Source organism: Chiloscyllium punctatum, unplaced genomic scaffold (genome assembly GCF_047496795.1).
Source record: "Chiloscyllium punctatum isolate Juve2018m unplaced genomic scaffold, sChiPun1.3 scaffold_502, whole genome shotgun sequence".
In the NCBI taxonomy this organism is placed as follows: Eukaryota; Metazoa; Chordata; class Chondrichthyes; order Orectolobiformes; family Hemiscylliidae; genus Chiloscyllium; species Chiloscyllium punctatum.
In genome coordinates, this window is record NW_027310236.1 from 80,001 (window position 1) to 95,000 (window position 15,000).

Consider the following 15,000-nt stretch of genomic DNA (forward strand, 5'->3'; position numbering starts at 1 on the left):
TCGAGTTGGTATAAATCAGTAACCACTGACACTTAGAATATTTTCGGGTTGGTATAAATCAGTAACCACCGACACTTAGAATATTTTCGAGTTGGTATAAATCAGTAACCACTGACACTTAGAATTTTTTCGAGTTGGTATAAATCAGTAACCACTGACACTTAGAATATTTTCGACTTGGTATAAATCAGTAACCACTGACACTTAGAATATTTTCGGGTTGGTATAAATCAGTAACCACCGACACTTAGAATATTTTCGAGTTGGTATAAATCAGTAACCACTGACACTTAGAATATTTTCGGGTTGGTATAAATCAGTAACCACCGACACTTAGAATATTTTCGGGTTGGTACAAATCAGTAACCACTGACACTTAGAATATTTTCGAGTTGGTATAAATCAGTAACCACTGACACTTAGAATTTTTTCGAGTTGGTATAAATCAGTAACCACTGACACTTAGAATATTTTCGGGTTGGTATAAATCAGTAACCACCGACACTTAGAATATTTTCGGGTTGGTATAAATCAGTAACCACTGACACTTAGAATTTTTTCGGGTCGGTACAAATCAGTAACCACTGACACTTAGAATATTTTCGGGTTGGTATAAATCAGTAACCACCGACACTTAGAATATTTTCGAGTTGGTATAAATCAGTAACCACTGACACTTAGAATTTTTTCGAGTTGGTATAAATCAGTAACCACTGACACTTAGAATATTTTCGGGTTGGTATAAATCAGTAACCACCGACACTTAGAATATTTTCGAGTTGGTATAAATCAGTAACCACTGACACTTAGAATTTTTTCGAGTTGGTATAAATCAGTAACCACTGACACTTAGAATATTTTCGGGTTGGTATAAATCAGTAACCACCGACACTTAGAATATTTTCGAGTTGGTATAAATCAGTAACCACCGACACTTAGAATTTTTTCGAGTTGGTATAAATCAGTAACCACTGACACTTAGAATTTTTTCGGGTTGGTATAAATCAGTAACCACCGACACTTAGAATATTTTCGAGTTGGTATAAATCAGTAACCACTGACACTTAGAATTTTTTCGGGTCGGTATAAATCAGTAACCACTGACACTTAGAATTTTTTCGAGTTGGTATAAATCAGTAACCACTGACACTTAGAATATTTTCGGGTTGGTATAAATCAGTAACCACTGACACTTAGAATTTTTTCGACTTGGTATAAATCAGTAACCACTGACACTTAGAATTTTTTCGGGTTGGTATAAATCAGTAACCACTGACACTTAGAATATTTTCGGGTCGGTACAAATCAGTAACCACTGACACTTAGAATATTTTCGGGTTGGTATAAATCAGTAACCACTGACACTTAGAATTTTTTCGAGTTGGTATAAATCAGTAACCACTGACACTTAGAATTTTTTCGGGTTGGTATAAATCAGTAACCACCGACACTTAGAATATTTTCGGGTTGGTATAAATCAGTAACCACCGACACTTAGAATTTTTTCGGCTCAGTAGAAATCAGTAACCAAGCGCATTTTTGAATTGGTTACTGATTTCTCCGTTCGAGTTGCGGCTGCGGTTGGCTTCAAATAGTGGTGGGGGCTTAATTATCGCCGAGGGGAGCATGTCCCGGTGGTGTGGCCGAGGATGGAGTGCCTTTTGAAGGGGGTGTTTCTGAATTTGGACCCTTTTTGAGTTGCATGGCCGGATGGGTGTGGTTTTGAAGGGTGTGTCTGTCTGGAGTGGCACCGGCGTTGGTGTGAGGCTGAGGGTGGGCGTTCGGTTCCTGGTTAGGGATAGGGAAAGGGTGAGACTTAGCTTTAGTGCTCGTGCCCCCGATTTTGGTAATGTTTGACGTCAATTTTCCAAGGAGGCGAATGCAAGGCTTCAGAGGGACTTTGAGTGTTCGGGGGCGGGGTAGCTCAGCCGGATTTGCCCCGGCGGTTCTGCGGACGGTGTTGACTTCGAGGGCGGACCGGCCCCCGTGTTCAGTCCGAATATCGTGCATTGTTAACGGCGGGAAGTGTTCCAAAAGGGAATGGGATTGAATGTGACTGCTGAAGCCGACTTTGAGACCTGTAACGCGGGTAGCTCAGCCGGATTTGACCCGGCGGTTCTGGCGACGGTCTCGCCTTCGAGGGGGGAGCGCCCCGCGTGTTCAGGCCGAATTTTGTGCATTTCCATCGGCGGGAAGAGGTCCAAACGGGAATGGGATTGAATGTGACTGCTGAAGCCGACATTGAGACCTCTAACGCGGGTAGCTCGGCAGGATTTGACCCGGCGGTTCTGCCGAAGGTCTCACCTTCGAGGGGGGAGCGTCCCGCGTGTTCAGGCCGAATATCGTGCATTGTTAACGGCGGGAAGTGTTCCAAAAGGGAATGGGATTGAATGTGACTGCTGAAGCCGACATTGAGACCTCTAACGCGGGTAGCTCGGCCGGATTTGACCCGGCGGTTCTGGCGACGGTCTCGCCTTCGAGGGGGGAGCGTCCCGCGTGTTCAGGCCGAATTTTGTGCATTTCCATCGGCGGGAAGAGGTCCAAACGGGAATGGGATTGAATGTGACTGCTGAAGCCGACATTGAGACCTCTAACGCGGGTAGCTCGGCCGGATTTGACCCGGCGGTTCTGCCGAAGGTCTCACCTTCGAGGGGGGAGCCTCCCGCGTGTTCAGGCCGAATTTTGTGCATTTCCATCGGCGGGAAGAGGTCCAAACGGGAATGGGATTGAATGTGACTGCTGAAGCCGACATTGAGACCTCTAACGCGGGTAGCTCGGCCGGATTTGACCCGGCGGTTCTGCCGAAGGTCTCACCTTCGAGGGGGGAGCGCCCACCGTGTACAGGCCGATTTTCATGCATTTCCAACCGTGGGAAGGGGTCCGAAAGGGGATGGGGGTGAACGTGACTGCTCAACCCGACTTTGAGACCTGTAACGCGGGTAGCTCAGCCGGATTTGACCCGGCGGTTCTGGCGACGGTCTCGCCTTCGAGGGGGGAGCGTCCCGCGTGTTCAGGCCGAATTTTGTGCATTTCCATCGGCGGGAAGAGGTCCAAACGGGAATGGGATTGAATGTGACTGCTGAAGCCGACATTGAGACCTCTAACGCGGGTAGCTCGGCAGGATTTGACCCGGCGGTTCTGCCGAAGGTCTCACCTTCGAGGGGGGAGCGCCCACCGTGTACAGGCCGATTTTCATGCATTTCCAACCGTGGGAAGGGGGCCGAAAGGGGATGGGGGTGAATGTGACTGCTCAACCCGACTTTGAGGCATCTAACCCGGGTAGCTCAGCCGGGTTTGACCCGGCGGTTCTGCCGACGGCCTCGCCTTCGAGGGGGGAGCGTCCCCCGTGTACAGGCCGATTTTCATGCATTTCGAACCGTGGGAAGTGGCCCAAAAGGGGATGGGAGTGAATGTGACTGCTCAACCCGACTTTGGCGCTTCCGAGCCGGGTAGCTCAGCCGGGTTTGACCCGGCGGTTCTGCCGACGGTCTCGTCTTCGAGGCGGGTGCCTCCCCCGTGTACAGGCCGATTTTCATGCATTTCGTACCGTGGGAAGTGGTCCAAAAGGGAATGGGGGTGGACGTGACTGCTCATACCGACATCGAGACTTGTAAGCCGTGTAGCTCGGCCGGGTTTGATCCGGCGGGTCTGCCGACGGTCTCGTCTTCGAGAGGGGGGCCTCCCCCGTGTACAGGCCGATTTTCGTGCATTTCCAACGGTGGGAAGAGGTTCAAAAGGGGATGGGGGTGAATGTGACTGCTCAACCCGACTCTGAGGCTTCTAACCCGGGTAGCCCGGCCGGGTTTGACCCGGCGGTTCTGCCGTCGGTCTCGCCTTCGAGGGCGGAGCCTCCCCCGTGTACAGGCCGATTTTCGTGCATTTCAAACCGTGGGAAGCGGTCCAAAAGGGGATGGGAGTGAATGTGACTGCTCATACCGACCTTGGCGCTTCCGACCCGGGTAGCTCAGCCGGGTTTGACCCGGCGGTTCTGCCGACGGTCTCGTCTTCGAGGCGGGTGCCTCCCCCGTGTACAGGCCGATTTTCATGCATTTCGTACCGTGGGAAGTGGTCCAAAAGGGAATGGGGGTGAATGTGACTGCTCAACCCGACTCTGAGGCTTCTAACCCGGGTAGCTCGGCCGGGTTTGACCCGGCGGTTCTGCCGTCGGTCTCGCCTTCGAGAGGGGCGCCTCCCCCGTGTACAGGCCGATTTTCGTGCATTTCCAACGGTGGGAAGAGGTTCAAAAGGGGATGGGGGTGAATGTGACTGCTCAACCCGACTCTGAGGCTTCTAACCCGGGTAGCCCGGCCGGGTTTGACCCGGCGGTTCTGCCGTCGGTCTCGCCTTCGAGGGCGGAGCCTCCCCCGTGTACAGGCCGATTTTCGTGCATTTCAAACCGTGGGAAGCGGTCCAAAAGGGGATGGGAGTGAATGTGACTGCTCATACCGACCTTGGCGCTTCCGACCCGGGTAGCTCAGCCGGGTTTGACCCGGCGGTTCTGCCGACGGTCTCGCCTTCGAGGGGGGAGCGTCCCCCGTGTTCAGGCCGAATTTTGTGCATTTCGAACCGTGGGAAGTTGCCCAAAAGTCGATGGGAGTGAATGTGACTGCTCAACCCGACTTTGGCGCTTCCGAGCCGGGTAGCTCAGCCGGGTTTGACCCGGCGGTTCTGCCGACGGTCTCGTCTTCGAGGCGGGTGCCTCCCCCGTGTACAGGCCGATTTTCATGCATTTCGTACCGTGGGAAGTGGTCCAAAAGGGAATAGGGGTGGACGTGACTGCTCATACCGACATTGAGACTTGTAAGCCGTGTAGCTCGGCCGGGTTTGATCCGGCGGGTCTGCCGACGGTCTCGTCTTCGAGGCGGGTGCCTCCCCCGTGTACAGGCCGATTTTCGTGCATTTCGAACCGTGGGAAGTGGTCCAAAAGGGGATGGGGGTGGACGTGACTGCTCAACCCGACTTTGAGGCTTCTAACCCGGGTAGCTCGGCCGGGTTTGACCCGTCGATTCTGCCGATGGTCTCGTTTTGGAGGGGGGAGCCTCCCCCGTGTTCAGTCCGATTTTCGTGCATTTCGAACCGTGGGAAGTGGCCCAAAAGGGGATGGGAGTGAATGTGACTGCTCATACCGACTTTGGCGCTTCCGAGCCTGGTAGCTCAGCCGGGTTTGATCCGGCGGTTCTGCCGACGGTCTCGTCTTCGAGGCGGCTCCCTCCCCCGTGTACAGGCCGATTTTCATGCATTTGCAACGGTGGGAAGTTGCCCAAAAGGGGATGGGAGTGAATGTGACTGCTCAACCCGACTTTGGCGCTTCCGAGCCTGGTAGCTCAGCCGGGTTTGAACCGGCGGTTCTGCCGACGGTCTCGTCTTCGAGGCGGCTCCCTCCCCCGTGTACAGGCCGATTTTCGTGCATTTCGAACCGTGGGAAGTGGTCCAAAAGGGAATGGGGGTGGACGTGACTGCTCAACCCGACTCTGAGGCTTCTAACCCGGGTAGCTCGGCCGGGTTTGATCCGGCGGTTCTGCCGACGGTCTCGTCTTCGAGGCCGGTGCCTCCCCCGTGTACAGGCCGATTTTCGTGCATTTCCAACGGTGGGAAGTGGTCCAAAAGGGAATGGGGGTGGACGTGTCTGCTCATACCGACTTTGAGACTTGTAAGCCGGGTAGCTCAGCCGGGTTTGTTCCGGCGGTTCTGCCGACGGTCTCGTCATCGAGGGGGGAGCCTCCCCCGTGTCCAGGCCGATTTTCATGCATTTCCAACCGTGGGAAGTGGTCCAAAAGGGAATGGGGGTGAATGTGACTGCTCATACCGACTTTGAGACTTTTAAGCCGGGTAGCTCAGCCGGGTTTGACCCGGCGGTTCTGCCGACGGTCTCGCCTTCGAGGGGGGAGCGTCCCCCGTGTTCAGGCCGAATTTTGTGCATTTCGAACCGTGGGAAGTTGCCCAAAAGTCGATGGGAGTGAATGTGACTGCTCAACCCGACTTTGAGACTTGTAAGCCGGGTAGCTCAGCCGGGTTTGACCCGGCGGTTCTGCCGACGGTCTCGTCTTCGAGGCGGGTGCCTCCCCCGTGTACAGGCCGATTTTCATGCATTTCGTACCGTGGGAAGCGGTCCAAAAGGGGATGGGAGTGAACGTGACTGCTCATACCGACTTTGGCGCTTCCGAGCCGGGTAGCTCAGCCGGGTTTGACCCGGCGGGTCTGCCGACGGTCTCGCCTTCGAGGGGGGAGCGTCCCCCGTGTTCAGGCCGAATCTTGTGCATTTCGAACCGTGGGAAGTTGCCCAAAAGTCGATGGGAGTGAATGTGACTGCTCAACCCGACTTTGAGACTTGTAAGCCGGGTAGCTCAGCCGGGTTTGACCCGGCGGTTCTGCCGACGGTCTCGTCTTCGAGGCCGGTGCCTCCCCCGTGTACAGGCCGATTTTCGTGCATTTCCAACGGTGGGAAGTGGTCCAAAAGGGAATGGGGGTGGACGTGTCTGCTCATACCGACTTTGAGACTTGTAAGCCGGGTAGCTCAGCCGGGTTTGTTCCGGCGGTTCTGCCGACGGTCTCGTCATCGAGGGGGGAGCCTCCCCCGTGTCCAGGCCGATTTTCATGCATTTCCAACCGTGGGAAGTGGTCCAAAAGGGAATGGGGGTGAATGTGACTGCTCATACCGACTTTGAGACTTTTAAGCCGGGTAGCTCGGCCGGGTTTGACCCGGCGGTTCTGCCGACGGTCTCGTCTTCGAGGCGGGTGCCTCCCCCGTGTACAGGCCGATTTTCGTGCATTTCGAACCGTGGGAAGTGGTCTAAAAGTCGATGGGAGTGAACGTGACTGCTCAACCCGACTTTGAGACTTGTAAGCCGGGTAGCTCAGCCAGGTTTGACCCGGCGGTTCTGCCGACGGTCTCGCCTTCGAGGGCGGACCCTCCCCCGTGTACAGGCCGGTTTTCGTGCATTTCGAACCGTGGGAAGTGATCCAAAAGGGAATGGGGGTGAACGTGACTGCCCAACCCGGCTTTGAGACTTGTAAGCCGGGTAGCTCAGCCGGGTTGGACCCGGCGGTTCTGCCGACGGTCTCGACTTCGAGGCGGGTGCCTCCCCCGTGTACAGGCCGATTTTCATGCATTTGCAACGGTGGGAAGTTGCCCAAAAGTCGATGGGAGTGAATGTGACTGCTCAACCCGACTTCGAGACTTGTAAGCCGGGTAGCTCAGCCGGGTTTGACCCGGCGGTTCTGCCGACGGTCTCGCCTTCGAGGGGGGAGCCTCCCCCGTGTACAGGCCGATTTTCGTGCATTTCCAACGGTGGGAACAGGTTCAAAAGGGGATGGGAGTGATTGTGACTGCTCAACCCGACTCTAGGGCTTCTAACCCGGGTAGCCCGGCCGGGTTTGACCCGGCGGTTCTGCCGACGGTCTCGTCTTCGAGGCGGGTGCCTCCCCCGTATACAGGCCGATTTTCATGCATTTCGAACCGTGGGAAGTGGTCCAAAAGGGAATGGGGGTGGACGTGTCTGCTCATACCGACTTTGAGACTTGTAAGCCGGGTAGCTCAGCCGGGTTTGATCCGGCGGTTCTGCCGACGGTCTCGCCTTCGAGGGGGGAGCCTCCCCCGTGTTCAGTCCGATTTCCATGCATTTCCAACCGTGGGAAGTTGCCCAAAAGGGGATGGGAGTGAATGTGACTGCTCAACCCGACTTTGGCGCTTCCGAGCCGGGTAGCTCAGCCGGGTTTGACCCGGCGGTTCTGCCGACGGTCTCGTCTTCGAGGCGGGTGCCTCCCCCGTATACAGGCCGATTTTCATGCATTTCGAACCGTGGGAAGTGGTCCAAAAGGGAATGGGGGTGGACGTGTCTGCTCATACCGACTTTGAGACTTGTAAGCCGGGTAGCTCAGCCGGGTTTGATCCGGCGGTTCTGCCGACGGTCTCGCCTTCGAGGGGGGAGCCTCCCCCGTGTTCAGTCCGATTTCCATGCATTTCCAACCGTGGGAAGTTGCCCAAAAGGGGATGGGAGTGAATGTGACTGCTCAACCCGACTTTGGCGCTTCCGAGCCGGGTAGCTCAGCCGGGTTTGACCCGGCGGTTCTGCCGACGGTCTCGTCTTCGAGGCGGGTGCCTCCCCCGTGTACAGGCCGATTTTCATGCATTTGGAACCGTGGGAAGTGGTCCAAAAGGGAATGGGGGTGGACGTGACTGCTCATACCGACTTTGAGACTTGTAAGCCGGGTAGCTCAGCCGGGTTTGACCCGGCGGTTCTGCCGACGGTCTCGCCTTCGAGGGGGGAGCCTCCCCCGTGTTCAGTCCGATTTTCGTGCATTTCCCACGGTGGGAAATGGTATCTTTCATTACGGGGACAAGGGTCTGAAGCGGTGAAGTCAGTAACCGGCATAGTTAAGGAAAGGGTTCGAATTTTCTCAACAGTACGAAAAAAGTGAGCAGGGAAGCTAGAGAAGGTGTCAGTGAGTCCCAAACGAGTGAACCGCAAAACTTAGGGAAATGCCCGAAAGCGTTTTAAAGGGTGAAATCGGGAACGAGGAAATGATCGGAAAGTGCCTGAAAGTGCTAAATGAGTAAACAGAAAAACGAAGAAAAATGTTTGAAAAGAAGAAGTGAGTAACCAGGAAAACTTAGAAAAATGTTCAAAACGAAGAAATCAGTAACCAGGAAAACTTAGAAAAATGATCAAAAAGAAGAAATGAGTAACCAGGAAAACTTAGAAAAATGTTTAAAAAGAAGAAATCAGTAACCAGGAAAACTTAGGAAAATGTTTAAAAAGAAGAAATCAGTAACCAGAAAAACTGCGAAAAATGTTTAAAAAGAAGAAATGAGTAACCAGAAAAACTTAGAAAAATGTTTAAAAAGAAGAAATCAGTAACCAGGAAAACTTAGAAAAATGTTTAAAAAGAAGAAATCAGTAACCAGGAAAACTTAGAAAAATGTTATAAAAGAAGAAGTGAGTAACCAGAAAAACTTAGAAAAATGTTTAAAAAGAAGAAATCAGTAACCAGAAAAACTGCGAAAAATGTTTAAAAAGAAGAAATCAGTAACCAGACAAACTGCGAAAAATGTTTAAAAAGAAGAAATCAGTAACCAGGAAAACTTAGAAAAATGTTTAAAAAGAAGAAGTGAGTAACCAGAAAAACTTAGAAAAATGTTTAAAAAGAAGAAATCAGTAACCAGAAAAACTTAGAAAAATGTTTAAAAAGAAGAAATCAGTAACCAGAAAAACTGCGAAAAATGTTTAAAAAGAAGAAATCAGTAACCAGAAAAACTTAGAAAAATGTTTAAAAAGAAGAAGTGAGTAACCAGAAAAACTTAGAAAAATGTTTAAAAAGAAGAAATCAGTAACCAGAAAAACGGCGAAAAATGTTTAAAAAGAAGAAATCAGTAACCAGACAAACTGCGAAAAATGTTTAAAAAGAAGAAATCAGTAACCAGAAAAACTTAGAAAAATGTTTAAAAAGAAGAAATCAGTAACCAGAAAAACTTAGAAAAATGTTTCAAAAGAAGAAGTGAGTAACCAGAAAAACTTAGAAAAATGTTTAAAAAGAAGAAGTGAGTAACCAGAAAAACTTAGAAAAATGTTTAAAAAGAAGAAATCAGTAACCAGAAAAACTTAGAAAAATGTTTAAAAAGAAGAAATCAGTAACCAGAAAAACTGCGAAAAATGTTTAAAAAGAAGAAATCAGTAACCAGACAAACTGCGAAAAATGTTTAAAAAGAAGAAATCAGTAACCAGGAAAACTTAGAAAAATGTTTAAAAAGAAGAAGTCAGTAACCAGAAAAACTTAGAAAAATGTTTAAAAAGAAGAAATCAGTAACCAGAAAAACTTAGAAAAATGTTTAAAAAGAAGAAATCAGTAACCAGAAAAACTGCGAAAAATGTTTAAAAAGAAGAAATCAGTAACCAGAAAAACTTAGAAAAATGTTTAAAAAGAAGAAGTGAGTAACCAGAAAAACTTAGAAAAATGTTTAAAAAGAAGAAATCAGTAACCAGAAAAACGGCGAAAAATGTTTAAAAAGAAGAAATCAGTAACCAGACAAACTGCGAAAAATGTTTAAAAAGAAGAAATCAGTAACCAGAAAAACTTAGAAAAATGTTTCAAAAGAAGAAGTGAGTAACCAGAAAAACTTAGAAAAATGTTTAAAAAGAAGAAGTGAGTAACCAGAAAAACTTAGAAAAATGTTTAAAAAGAAGAAATCAGTAACCAGAAAAACTTAGAAAAATGTTTAAAAAGAAGAAATCAGTAACCAGAAAAACTGCGAAAAATGTTTAAAAAGAAGAAATCAGTAACCAGACAAACTGCGAAAAATGTTTAAAAAGAAGAAATCAGTAACCAGGAAAACTTAGAAAAATGTTTAAAAAGAAGAAGTGAGTAACCAGAAAAACTTAGAAAAATGTTTAAAAAGAAGAAATCAGTAACCAGAAAAACTTAGAAAAATGTTTAAAAAGAAGAAATCAGTAACCAGAAAAACTGCGAAAAATGTTTAAAAAGAAGAAATCAGTAACCAGAAAAACTTAGAAAAATGTTTAAAAAGAAGAAGTGAGTAACCAGAAAAACTTAGAAAAATGTTTAAAAAGAAGAAATCAGTAACCAGAAAAACGGCGAAAAATGTTTAAAAAGAAGAAATCAGTAACCAGACAAACTGCGAAAAATGTTTAAAAAGAAGAAATCAGTAACCAGAAAAACTTAGAAAAATGTTTCAAAAGAAGAAGTGAGTAACCAGAAAAACTTAGAAAAATGTTTAAAAAGAAGAAGTGAGTAACCAGAAAAACTTAGAAAAATGTTTAAAAAGAAGAAATCAGTAACCAGAAAAACTTAGAAAAATGTTTAAAAAGAAGAAATCAGTAACCAGAAAAACTTAGAAAAATGTTTAAAAAGAAGAAATCAGTAACCAGAAAAACTGCGAAAAATGTTTAAAAAGAAGAAATCAGTAACCAGACAAACTGCGAAAAATGTTTAAAAAGAAGAAATCAGTAACCAGGAAAACTTAGAAAAATGTTTAAAAAGAAGAAGTGAGTAACCAGAAAAACTTAGAAAAATGTTTAAAAAGAAGAAATCAGTAACCAGAAAAACTTAGAAAAATGTTTAAAAAGAAGAAATCAGTAACCAGAAAAACTGCGAAAAATGTTTAAAAAGAAGAAATCAGTAACCAGGAAAACTTAGAAAAATGTTTAAAAAGAAGAAGTGAGTAACCAGAAAAACTTAGAAAAATGTTTAAAAAGAAGAAATCAGTAACCAGAAAAACTTAGAAAAATGTTTAAAAAGAAGAAATCAGTAACCAGAAAAACTGCGAAAAATGTTTAAAAAGAAGAAATCAGTAACCAGAAAAACTTAGAAAAATGTTTAAAAAGAAGAAGTGAGTAACCAGAAAAACTTAGAAAAATGTTTAAAAAGAAGAAATCAGTAACCAGAAAAACGGCGAAAAATGTTTAAAAAGAAGAAGTGAGTAACCAGAAAAACTTAGAAAAATGTTTAAAAAGAAGAAATCAGTAACCAGAAAAACTTAGAAAAATGTTTAAAAAGAAGAAATCAGTAACCAGAAAAACTGCGAAAAATGTTTAAAAAGAAGAAATCAGTAACCAGGAAAACTTAGAAAAATGTTTAAAAAGAAGAAATCAGTAACCAGAAAAACTGCGAAAAATGTTTAAAAAGAAGAAATGAGTAACCAGGAAAACTTAGAAAAATGTTTAAAAAGAAGAAGTGAGTAACCAGAAAAACTTAGAAAAATGTTTAAAAAGAAGAAATCAGTAACCAGACAAACTTAGAAAAATGTTTAAAAAGAAGAAATCATTAACCAGACAAACTGCGAAAAATGTTTAAAAAGAAGAAATCAGTAACCAGAAAAACTTAGAAAAATGTTTAAAAAGAAGAAATCAGTAACCAGAAAAACTTAGAAAAATGTTTAAAAAGAAGAAATCAGTAACCAGGAAAACTTAGAAAAATGTTTAAAAAGAAGAAGTGAGTAACCAGAAAAACTTAGAAAAATGTTTAAAAAGAAGAAATCAGTAACCAGAAAAACGGCGAAAAATGTTTAAAAAGAAGAAATCAGTAACCAGACAAACTGCGAAAAATGTTTAAAAAGAAGAAGTCAGTAACCAGAAAAACTTAGAAAAATGTTTAAAAAGAAGAAATGAGTAACCAGAAAAACTTAGAAAAATGTTTAAAAAGAAGAAATCAGTAACCAGAAAAACTTAGAAAAATGTTTAAAAAGAAGAAGTGAGTAACCAGGAAAACTTAGAAAAATGTTTAAAAAGAAGAAATGAGTAACCAGAAAAACTTAGAAAAATGTTTAAAAAGAAGAAATCAGTAACCAGAAAAACTTAGAAAAATGTTTAAAAAGAAGAAATGAGTAACCAGAAAAACTTAGAAAAATGTTTAAAAAGAAGAAATCAGTAACCAGAAAAACGGCGAAAAATGTTTAAAAAGAAGAAATCAGTAACCAGAAAAACTTAGAAAAATGTTTAAAAAGAAGAAGTGAGTAACCAGAAAAACTTAGAAAAATGTTTAAAAAGAAGAAATCAGTAACCAGAAAAACTTAGAAAAATGTTTAAAAAGAAGAAATCAGTAACCAGAAAAACTTAGAAAAATGTTTAAAAAGAAGAAATGAGTAACCAGAAAAACTTAGAAAAATGTTTAAAAAGAAGAAATCAGTAACCAGAAAAACGGCGAAAAATGTTTAAAAAGAAGAAATCAGTAACCAGAAAAACGGCGAAAAATGTTTAAAAAGAAGAAATCAGTAACCAGACAAACTGCGAAAAATGTTTAAAAAGAAGAAATCAGTAACCAGAAAAACTTAGAAAAATGTTTAAAAAGAAGAAATCAGTAACCAGGAAAACTTGGAAAAAAACACTTAGAAAAATTTTCAGCAAAGTGTGAAAAATATTCTAAGTGTCAGCGGAGGAAAATGCTGCAGCATCGGGAAAGATTCGCAAACTTACACCGAACATGTGCTCCGAAGTGCCGGAGGAATTGGGTGAATTGAGCCCGGCAAATGGCCAGCTGTCGTTTTGTGCCTGCAGCCCGAAAACTTTAACTTTGTCTGTCGCGGAAGTCCGGACCGAGAAAAATCCAAACGGTTTTGACCGGACCGAGTTCCAGACCGATGCAGTCAAATTTGGAATTCAGACCCATTCAGTGCCACTTGTAGTTTTTCCGCAGTGAGGTTGGCGGGGTACCCGGAGATATATGGGAACACGATTTTTAGAACAAAATGGCGGCGCGGGACCGTTCTGAAAGGCATCCGAAAAACGGTTCCACGGGCATAGCACTTTAATGACAGGTATGAGTGCATGCCGGAGAGCTCTTGGAAGTCGAATTTTTGACACTTTGTCAATTTTTTGACAGATTTGACAAACTCTTTCTGTCTGTTCTAAGAGTCAGTCAGAGACTTGTGCGGCGGTCTTTTGACACTATTGGAGGGCGGGCAAACCCCACGTTGACTCCGGCCGTCCCTCCACAGGCGCTCGTGTCCAAAATGAAGGCGAGAGACGCGAGTGGCCTGGTTCCCTTGGGTGTTGCCAAGAAGGCTGCGGGCTGACCGTTGCCTGAGCACTCCCTAAAGCCTCTTGTGATGAGAGCAGACCTCGCCTGCCGCACGACCGGCTCTGGGAGTCGTTGGGCCGCTATTTGTGAATAGTCTGGTCCTCCTCTGCCACCCGGACAAGCGCGATGGCTCTGCCGCCCTGCGGTGCTCGTCACCCAGGTTTGGGGAACACGATACTCGTAACAAAAATAAAAGGCGGCTCGGGACCTGCAGGCGAAAGGGGTCCCGTGGTGCTAAGCACGTCGACTTCGGGTCTCGGTGCAAGCCGGAGAGCTCACGGAAGTCTAAAGTTTTCGGCACGTGGTCGAATCTTTTCAAAGGCTTACCCGGCTCTTTCCGTCCATTCTGAGAGTAAGTCAGAGGCCGGTGCGGAGGTCTCTTGACAATCGGAGGGGGTGGTGGCCCTCCGCAGGCGCTCGTGTCGAAAATGAAGGCGAGAGACGCGAGTGGCCTGGTTCCCCTGGGTGTTGCCAGGAAGGCTGCGGGCTGACCCTTGCCTGAGCACTCCCTAAAGCCTCTTGTGATGAGAGCAGACCTCGCGCGCCGCACGACCGGCTCTGGGAGTCGTTGGGCCGCTATCTGTGAATAGTCTGGTCCTCCTCTGCCACCCGGCCAAGTGCGATGGCTCTGCCGCCCTGCGGTGCTCGTCACGCAGGTATGGGGCACACGATGCTCGTAACAGCAAATAAAGGCGGCTCGGGACCTGCAGGCGAAAGGGGTCCCGTGGTGCTTAGCACGTCGACTTCGGGTCTCGGTGCAAGCCGGAGAGCTCACGGAAGTCTAAAGTTTTCGGCACGTGGTCGAATCTTTTGAAAGGCTTACCCGGCTCTTTCCGTCCATTCTGAGAGTCAGTCAGAGGCCGGTGCGGCGGTCTATTGACGACCGGAGGCTCCCATGGGTGTTGCGATGAGGGTGGAGGGCACAGAACCTTGCCTTAGCACTCCCTAATAAAGCCTCTTGTGAAGAGAGCAGACCTCGCGCGCCGCACGACCGGCTCTGGGAGTCGTTGGGCCGCTATCTGTGAATAGTCTGGTCCTCCTCTGCCACCCGGCCAAGTGCGATGGCTCTGCCGCCCTGCGGTGCTCGTCACGCAGGTATGGGGCACACGATGCTCGTAACAGCAAATAAAGGCGGCTCGGGACCTGCAGGCGAAAGGGGTCCCGTGGTGCTTAGCACGTCGACTTCGGGTCTCGGTGCAAGCCGGAGAGCTCACGGAAGTCTAAAGTTTTCGGCACGTGGTCGAATCTTTTGAAAGGCTTACCCGGCTCTTTCCGTCCATTCTGAGAGTCAGTCAGAGGCCGGTGCGGCGGTCTATTGACGACCGGAGGCTCCCATGGGTGTTGCGATGAGGGTGGAGGGCACAGAACCTTGCCTTAGCACTCCCTAATAAAGCCTCTTGTGAAGAGAGCAGACCTCGCGCGCCGCACGACCGGCTCTGGGAGTCGTTGGGCCGCTATCTGTGAATAGTC